This window comes from Notamacropus eugenii, chromosome 5 (assembly GCF_028372415.1).
Source record: "Notamacropus eugenii isolate mMacEug1 chromosome 5, mMacEug1.pri_v2, whole genome shotgun sequence".
Lineage (NCBI taxonomy): Eukaryota > Metazoa > Chordata > Mammalia > Diprotodontia > Macropodidae > Notamacropus > Notamacropus eugenii.
This window is the reverse complement of record NC_092876.1, coordinates 141,085,682-141,095,648: the sequence shown is the minus strand read 5'-3', so window position 1 is coordinate 141,095,648 and position 9,967 is coordinate 141,085,682.

Genomic DNA, 9,967 nt, shown 5'->3' with positions numbered 1-9,967 from the left:
TGCCTAGGATTATAAATAAGTGTATGAAGTAGGATCTGAACTCAGATCTTCTTCATTGCAATTCCAGGACTTTATCCACTGTGCTACCTAGCTTTCAGGTTATAGTAGAGCCCGAGAAAGCTGAAGCTCCTTTTACCCATGTTTCTCTTTGTGGATCCTTATACATTCAGGGTTTTAGGACCAGTTCAGACCTTCTCCATGGGATTTTAGGGGTCCCATTCAAAAAAGCCCCCCACTCCAAAAATATCTCTAGAGATTGATAGTTCATCATTTGGATTACAGTTCTCTAGTTTTATATCTCCATGAATCCCTTTTAGAAATTCAAATACTGGGGGTGGAGCCAAGATGGCAGAGTAATAGCATGGACTTTCTAGAGTACTCCCCCTGAGCCCAGCCAAATATCTGTAAAAAAATTACCCTAAACAAATTCTGGAGCTGCAGGGCCCACAGAATGATGGAGTGAAGCAAATCTCCAGCCTGAGACAGCTTGGAAGATTGCTGAGAAGGGTCTGCTGGGAGAACAGTGCAGTCCAGTGTAGGCCATGCCAGCACAGAGGGGACATGAGCAGGCCTTGCAGGGACTGAATCTCTCACACCTGTGGTGGTTTCCAAACTTCACGACCCCAAAATGCCAAGGACAAATTGAAAGGTCAGTGGAAAAACATACCTGTGGGACCTGTGTGAGAGAGTAGAATGGTCGACCCCAGCCCCAGGGTGGCAGAGGTTGGAGGTGGTGGAGGAACCTGCAGTAGCCAAAGTAGCAGAAGGAACAGCTGCAGCCACTGTTACTGGACCTCTAGGCCCACAGATTGTGGGGGGATTGAGTGGCTGACAGTACACCCCCCACTCCCACTGGAAGCAGAGAACAACCTTGACAAAGAGCTCAGAAGTCAAGTAAATGACTGGGGAAATGAGCAAAAACCAGAAAAATAATTAGAATATAGAATCTTACTTTGGTGACAAGGAAGACCAAAACATGCAAACAGAAGACAACAAAGTCAAAGTTCAACCATCCAAAGCCTCCAAGAAAAATATGAGTTGATCTCAGGCCATGATAGAGCTCAAAAAGGATTTTGAAAATTAAGTAAGAGAAGCTGAGCAAAAATTGGAAAGAGAAATGACAGTGATGAAAGAAAATCATGAAAAATGAGTCAACTGCTTGTTAAAGGAGACCCCAAAAAAATGCTGAAGAAAATAACAATTTAAAAAATAGACTAACCAAAATGGCAAAAGAGATCCAAAAAGCCAACGAGGAGAAGAATGCCCTAAAGAGCAGTATTGACGAGATGGAAAAGGAGGTTCAAAAGCTCATTGAAGAAAATACTTCCTTAAAGATTAGAATGGAGCAGATAGAAGCTAATCACTTTATGGAAAATCAAGAAATTTTAAAACAAAACCAAAGGAATGAAAAAAACAGGAGACAATGTGAAATATCTCATTGGAAAAACAACTGACTTAGAAAATACCTCTAGGAGAGACAATTTAAAAATTATGGGACTACCTGAAAGCCATGATCACAAAAAAGAGCCTAGATACCATCTTTCAAGAAATTATCAAGGAAAACTACCCTAATATTCTAGAACCAGAGGGCAAAATAAATATTGAAAGAATCCACCAATCACCTCCTGAAAGACATCCCTGAAGGAAAACTCCTAGAAATATTGTGGTCAAATTTCAAAGGTACCAGGTCAAGGAGAAAATATGGCAAGCAGCCAGAAAGAAATAATTCGAGTATTATGCAAATACAATAAGGATAACACATGATGTAGCAGCTTCTACATTAAGGGATTGTAGGGCTTGGAATATGATATTCCAGGGGTCAAAGGAGCTAGGATTAAAATCAAGAATCACCTACCCAACAAAACTGAGTATAAAACTTCAAAGGAAAAAATGGTCATTCAATAAAATAGAGGACTTTCAAACATTCTTGATGAAAAGAACAGAGCTGAATAGACAATTTGATTTTCAAACACAAGAATCAAGAGAAGCATGAAAAGGTAAACAGGAAAGAGAAATCATAAGGGACTTACTAAAGTTGAACTGTTTACATTCTTACATGGAAAGATCATATCTGTATCTCTTGAGACTTTTCTCAGTATTAGAGTAGTTCGAAGGATTATATACAAATAGACAGAAGGCACAGGGTGAGTTGAAAAGGAAGGGATGATGTCTTAAAAAATACAATTAAAGTGCGAGAGAGGAATATTGGGAGAAGAAAGGGAGAAATAGAATGGGGCAGATTATCTCACACATAAAAGAGGCAAGAAATAGCTTTTTCTTTGGAGGGGAGGAGGGGAGAGGAAAAAAGTGAACCTTACTCTCATCACATTTGGCTTAAGGAGGAAATAACATGCACACTTAATTTGCTATGAAAATCTATCTTACACTACAGGAAAGTAGGGGAGAAGGGGATAAGTGGGGGAAAAGACCAAAGACTTCCAAGATCTGTGATTTCTTCATTCCAGGCACTGTCTTTCTGAGACAGATTCTCAGAAAAACACCTATAAACTAGGGACCTTGTTTTGTAATTCTGGAAAGATTTTAAGATATATTGTAAAAGGAATGGATAGTCAGCTAACAACAAAAACCCTTTGATGTGAGGATGGAGCTTTGTAAACACTAATGCATGAGCTGTTAATGACTATAGAGGACTTCCCCCATGGTATATTGAAATGTACAGTCTTGAATTAAGGACAGATGAAAACTCATTTATGCCAAATGGGAGGTACCATCAGTTTTGAGTAAAAAACTTGAATAATTTTTCTTCTTTTCAAAAGCTGATAGCTTTTGTTCTTACATAACTTTCCTTTCCATATTGCAACTCTTCTCTCTCCCCCATCCCCCAAGAGGCATTTCCTATAACAAAGAATAAAAACAAAAGAGGAAAAATCATGCTAACCTATCAACTGAATATGAAGGTGTATGTTTTTCTCTGCACTTATAGACACCGACATCTTCAAAGAAGGAAGAGGGAAGAGTCTTGTTTTTTTTTTCTTATTAAACATCTTACAGTCAGACCTTGAGTAGGTAGAGGTGGATGGCAGTGAGATATTAGCAGACATTTAAGTAAGGCTGGTGACCAAGACCTCTTCAACTTACCTGTGTTAATAGCAGAAAAAGAAGATATCTGTGGTAGGCAGAGCCAAGGTGGTGGAGAAAAGGCAGCAACTGGCCTGAGCTCTCCCTGAAACCCCTCTGAAAACTTTTAAATAATTCCTTAAAAACAATTCCTAGAGCAACAGAACCCACAAAAGGATGGGATGAAATAACCTTCCAGCTAAAAACAGGAAAGGGCTGTCAGACCTGGATAACAGAGGAGTACACTCCAACACAGACTGTCCCAGCAAACCAAGAGCAGGTCTTGGGAGACAGTGAACCAGCAGTGGCAGCAACAGCTTCTGGAACTCTCAGCCCATAGATGATGAGGAGGTCAAACAGCTGGCCAGGAAGAGATTACAGAGGTCTTTTTACTAGCACTGAGGCAGGACTGTATTGCTTTGCCCATACTTGGATCGGGGTTGCTGTCCAGAGTGGCAGTCCCACAGCAAGGAGGAGCTCTAGCACAGCAGAGCTTGTACCACAGTGAAGTACAGACTCTCATCACAGTTCTAGAGCAGAAAAGAGTGCTTGTTTTTGCTCATATATCAATGCACTGGCCAGTAAACACACCTTTCCTTACATCATACCATCTTGGAAGAACTTCTAGATCCTTAGAAGTATCTCTGAGAACAGCTGCACAAAATCCCTAAGACCTGGGACAATCCACCCAACACCCTGGAAGCAAAATCTCACTTTAGCCAAGATTTAAAAGTCAAGAAATAGGCTGGGGAAATGAGCAAATAACAGGAAAAAAATCTGACCATAGAAAGTTAGTATGGTGACAAAGAAGATCAAAACACAAACTCAGAAGGCAAAAAAGTCAAAGCTCCTATATCTAAAGGCTCCAAGAAAAATATGAATTGGTGTTGGGCCATGGAAGAGCTCAAAAAGGATTTTGACTATCAAGTAGGAGAGATAGAGGAAAGAATGAGGAGAGAAATGAGAGTGATTCAAGAGAATCATGACAAGAGTCAACAGCTTGGTGAAAGAGACATGAAAAATACTGAAGAAAACAACAACTTAAAAACATACTACACCAAAAAGTAAAGGAGGTACAGAAAGCCAATGAAGAAAAAAAATGTCTTGAAGAACAGAAATGCCAAAAAGAAAAAGAGGCACAAAAGTCCTCTGAAGAAAAAAAACCTCTTTAAAAAGTAGAATTAGCCAAATGGAAAAAAAAAAGTATAGAAGCTCACTGAAGAAAATAATTCCTTAAAAATTAGAATTGAGCAAATGGAAACTAATTACTTTACAAGAAATTAAGAAACAATCAAATAAAATCAAGGGAATGAAAAAATAGAAGACAATGTGAACTGTCTCATTGGAAAAACAACTGACCTGGAAAATATATCCAGGAGAAACACTTTAAAAAATTATTGAACTACTTAAAAGCCGGTACCAAAAAAAGAACTAGACATCATCTTTCAAGAAATTATAAAGAAAACCTATCTTGGATATTCTATATCTAATCAGAGGATAAAATAGAAATTGAAAGAATTCACTGACTACCTCCTGAAAGAGATCCAAAAATGAATAATCCCAAGAATATTATAGTCAAATTCCAAAGTCCCCAGGGTCAAGGAGAAAATATTGCAAGCAGCCAGAAAAGAAAAATACAATTCAAGTATAATAGAGCCATCATCAGGATAATAAAAGATTTATCAGCTTCTATATCGGATAGTTTAGAATATGATATTCTGGAAGGCTAAGGAGCTAGGATTACAATTAAGAATCACCTACCCAGCAAAACTGAGTATAATCTTTCAGGGGAAAAATAGGCATTCATTGAAATAAAATGTTTTAAGCATTCTTGATGAAAAGACCAGAAGTAAATAGAATATTTGACTTTCAAATAGAAGACTCAAGAGAACCATAAAAAGGTAAACAGGAAAAGGAATTCATATAAGGGACTTAATAAGGTTAAACTGTTTGCATTCTTACATGGGAAGATGAAACATAACTTATAAAAACTTTCTCATTATTAGGGCAGTTAGAAGGAGTTGAATATGAAAGGATGATATCCTAAAAAATAAAATTAAAGGGTGAGAGGAATGCACTGGGAGAAAAAGAAAGGGGGTGAAATTATCACACATAAAAGAGGCAAGAAAAAGCTTTTCAGGTGGAGGGGAAGATGGGGGAAGTGAATAGGAGTGAGTGAACCTTATATTGATCAAAATTGACTCAGAGAGGGAAAAACATACACACTCAGTTGGGTATAGAAATCTATCTCCCCCTATAGGAAAGTATGAGGGGAAGAGGATAACACAAGGGAGGGGGTTGATAGAAGGGAGGGCAGATTGGGGGAGGGGTAATCAGAAGCAAAATACTTTGGAGGAGGGACAGGGTAAAAGGAGAGGGAGAACAGAATGAACGGGGGTAAGATAGAATGGAGGGAAATACAATTAGCAATGGTAACTGTGAAAAAAATTTTGAAGCAAGTTTCTCTGATAAAGTCCTTATTTCTCAAACAAATAGAGAACTAAGTCAAATTTATAAAAATAAAAGTCATTCTCTAAGTGATAAATGATCAAAAGATAAATTTTCAGATGAAGTAATCAAAGCTATCTGTAGCCATATAAAAATGCTGCAACTCACTATTGATTGGAGAAATACAAATTGGCTAATTGGACAGAAAATGAAAATGACAAATGGTGGAGGGGGTGCAGGAAAAAATGAGATATTAATGCATTTTTGGTGTTTATAAAGTAATTCAACCATTCTGTAGAGCAATTTGGAATTATGCATACTCTTTGACCTAGCAATACCACTACTAGGTCTGTATCTCAAAAGAGATAAAAAATAAAAAGGGAAAGGACATATATGTACAAAAATATTTATAGCAGCTCTTTTCTGGTGTCAAAGAATTGAAAATTGAGGGGATGGTCATCAACTGGGGAAGTGTTGAACAGATTGTGGTATGTGGTTATGGTGGAATACTACTGTGCTATAAGAAATGATGAGCAAAATGTCCTCAGAAAAACCTAGAAAGACTGACATGACCTGATGCAAAGTGAACTATACTGTGTACAAAGTAACAGGAATATTGCAAGATGATCAGCTGTGAATGACTTAGCTATTCTCAGCAATATTGTGATCCAAGACAACTCTGAAGGACATATGATAAAAAATTCTATCCACTTCAAGAGAAAGAATTGATGGTGTCTGAATGCAGATTGCAGAGCACTTTTTTGATTTTCTTTTTCTTGAGTTTTTTGTCTGTTTTCTTTCACAATATGACTCATGGAAATGTTTTGCATGACTACACATGTATAGCCTATATTGAATAACTTGCCTTCTCAATGAGGGGGAGGGGCAGGGATGGTGAGGGTTGAAGGGAGAGAATTTGGTACTCCGTTTTACAAATGAATGTTAAAAATTGTTTTTGCATGTAACTGAGGGAAATAAAACACTAAATAAGTTTTTTTTAAAAGGAAAGAAGAAAACAACTGTGGTTACCCAGGAGAAAGAAGCTCAAAAAGGACCCATCATGACTTGATTCTGAAAAGACAAAGTGTTTAATGAAGACTAGTCAGTGTTCCACTGGGGTACACAAATGTCAACTCACTACAACCCTCCTGAGGCTCAGGGTGTGGTGTATGGGAAAGCCTCGGAGTCAGTGGCTAAGTAAGACACAGAAAAGGGATTTTCTCACCATTTTTTTCTTTTTTGGTCAGCTAGGCAGCACAACAGATAGAGTGTTGGACCTGGAATCAGGAAGACCTGAGTTCAAATCCGACTTCAGACACTAGCTGTGAGACTCTGGGAAAGTCATTTAACCCTGTTTGCCTCAATCCTCTCATCTGTAAAATAAGCTGGAGATAGAAATAGCAAACTATTCCAGTATCTTTGCCAAGAAAACTCCAAACGATGTCACGAAAAGTCAGACATGACTGAACAATGAAGACACCTTTTTTGTACCATGGAAAGGAAGAGGATGGAATAAACATTTATTAAGTGCCTACTATATGGCAAGTGCATAAAAATATTCTTTAATTTGATCCTCACAATAACAGTCTGAATAAGGTGCTATTATGATCCCCATTTTACAACTGAGGAAAGTGAATTTAAGTGACTTGCTCAGGATCACACATTTAGTATCTCAAATAAGATTTTAACTCAAGTCTCCCTGACTCCAGGTCCAGCATGCTGTCTTACTGGGTCACCTAGGTTCCTCTAAATCTGTTAGTATTCTGAGGATGTCTCTGGACCCCTTCTCAGTATTGTGTGTGTGTGTATGTGTGTGTATGTGTGTGTGTGTATGTGTAATTCATGACTGAAGGAAGTGTTAGATTTCAGTAAGAAGTTAGTGAAAATAAATATGTAATTTTTTCCCATGCAAATTTATGACCTTCCTAAAATCTCTCCCAGGTTATGAACTCCTGTTGTTAAGAGGTTGCAGTGGTTTATCTAAGATTGGATTTTCCTTTTCACATCCTGCATTCATAGGACTGTGTGATTCTGGTTATTGGCCCTCTGGGAGAAACCGTGAGGAGTTCCTGTGATGTCTCTGTGTTTCCTGAGGTGCCTGCCTGCATGCCTGAAGTCACGTCTTGATCAGCCCCAGAGCCCAGGCACAGACTACATTGTCAAGAGACTCTGAGCAATAATGCAAATCCCTCCTAGAAACCAATAGCTGATCCTCTGGGACTGAGCTCAATCTTCCTGTCCTCAGAAATGGTGTTCAGTGGTGGGCATCGGGATGTGACAGGGGACAGACTCAGCCAAATCAAGAGTGCTAGTTCTTAAGGTAGCATCTGAAGAGAACCCACAAATCTAAAGGGGCTCCTGTGGAATGATTTATGAAGGGGATAGACACCACATACCATTGCTTCTGGTTTATTATACACACTTGCATTTTTCCATTTTCCATGCAAAGGGCTGATGACTTTGCTTTATGAGAACTAATTAAGGAATAAAAGATTTCTGGAGTCCATGGATGCTCCCTCCCCTCTGCCCCACTCTCTTTCTCTCTCTTGTCCAGCTGAAAGGTCTCAGGTTATGTGACTTGCCCAAAGTTGCACAAGCAGAGAACAACAGAATCAAGACTGAAACTTAGATCTTTGGATTCCAAATCCAGTACTCTTTACATTTCACTCTTATTATTCATCCCAAGGAGCAACAAGTTCACAGATTGGAAAACTGAGGCATGATACCTTAAGTGATGAGTAGTGATTCAGAGATCAAAAACCAACTTACAAGATAGTCAGGACTTCCCTGATTTCCCCAGGAGGCATTTCATTGCTAACCTCCTCCCCCCACCTCCACCTCTACCCCTGTACACATCCATAGACAATTCCCCAGACCTAACTAATGATGACTGAAGAAGCTTAGTGGCATGGTAGATAGAGTGCCAGGCTTGTCATCAGGAAGACTCATCTTCCTGCATTTAAATCTGGCCTCAGACACTAGCTGTGTGATGCTGGGTATATCACTTCAACCCTTCCTGTTTGCCTCAGTCTCCTCACCTGTAAAATGAGCTGGAGAAGGAGATAGAAACCACCCCAGTATCTTTGCCAAGAAAATTCCAAATGGGGTCACAAAGAATAGGATATGACTAAAAATGACTGAACAACCACAAACCAATGATGAAGGTGGAGAAACAGGAAGATCTAGGAAAGAGAGGCCATAACTCCTTTGGTAATCCTTTTCAATGAATGGAATCCTAGAGTGTTACCTGTCCAGTCTTCTTAGACATGGTTCTATTGAACATAAGCTATGGTTCAGTCATATTAGCTTATTTGCTATTCATCAAACATGACATTTAACCTACCATTTCCATGTCTTTTCAGGGACTGTCCATACATGTTGTCCACTATGCCCCTGTGTCATCTATGCCTCTTAGAATCTCTACTTTCCTTCAAAACTCAGCTCAAGCACCACATGAAGTCCTTCTTATTTCTCTACCTGCTAGGGTCTTCCTGCCTGAAGCTACAGTGTATATGTGTGTATGTGTATACATATATATATATATATACACACACATATATACATATATATACACGTCCATATTTGTATACATATCTATCTGTAATAACTCAGGGTCTAGATGCCAATGTCTCAACACTACTAGTTGGGATGCTCCCCTGACTTTTTTTTTCTAGCATAGGTCTGTTATACCCTATGGCAACCAACTCCAAGCTTTCAACTTCAGCCTGTATCTATCATCAAGGGAGAGGGAGGAGAGATCAAAATTATGTGGCTGGACATTCTCTGAAGGCCAAAGTGCCGGATCACCAAGCCTAAGCCTCTCTTTCTTTGGTCTCACATAAACTAAAGCCTGTTGAAGAGATCAGTAGTGAGGTCACCTCATATTCTTGACATACAAAGCGCATCTTTGTCCTGGTCTTCTGGGACCTCTGGCTCCACACTGCCTCAGTCAAACTGACTCAAAAGTTAGCATTCTGCTGACTGAACAATGGCTGCACTTGAAATCTCTAAAACTGCATAGGGCCATGGAAAAAGCACACACATACACACACACATACACGCACATGCACAGGTGCACTTCTACACACTCTGAGCACAGTTCAATATAAACTCTCCAAAAAAACATGAATATGCCTGATCAGAATCATAAGCTCAGATCAGAAGACAAAATGACACAGATGTTCCAAGGTTTGACTTTATCAAGGACGCTGGTCTTCTGTTTGAATCACAGCATAGACGCTGAGGCTTCAGCCTCCATGTCCCCCTGTCACTTCATAGTACAACTCTAAATAATTCCTAAATTCAAAGGTCTCCCAATAACACCAGTCCAGTCACAAGCAGATGATAAATTCTTGATTTCCCTACATAAGAACTTCATCTTTCTAAAGGTAAGAAGGATCAAGGAGGAAAACCTCTAATCTGCACTTGGTCTGGTTCCTGG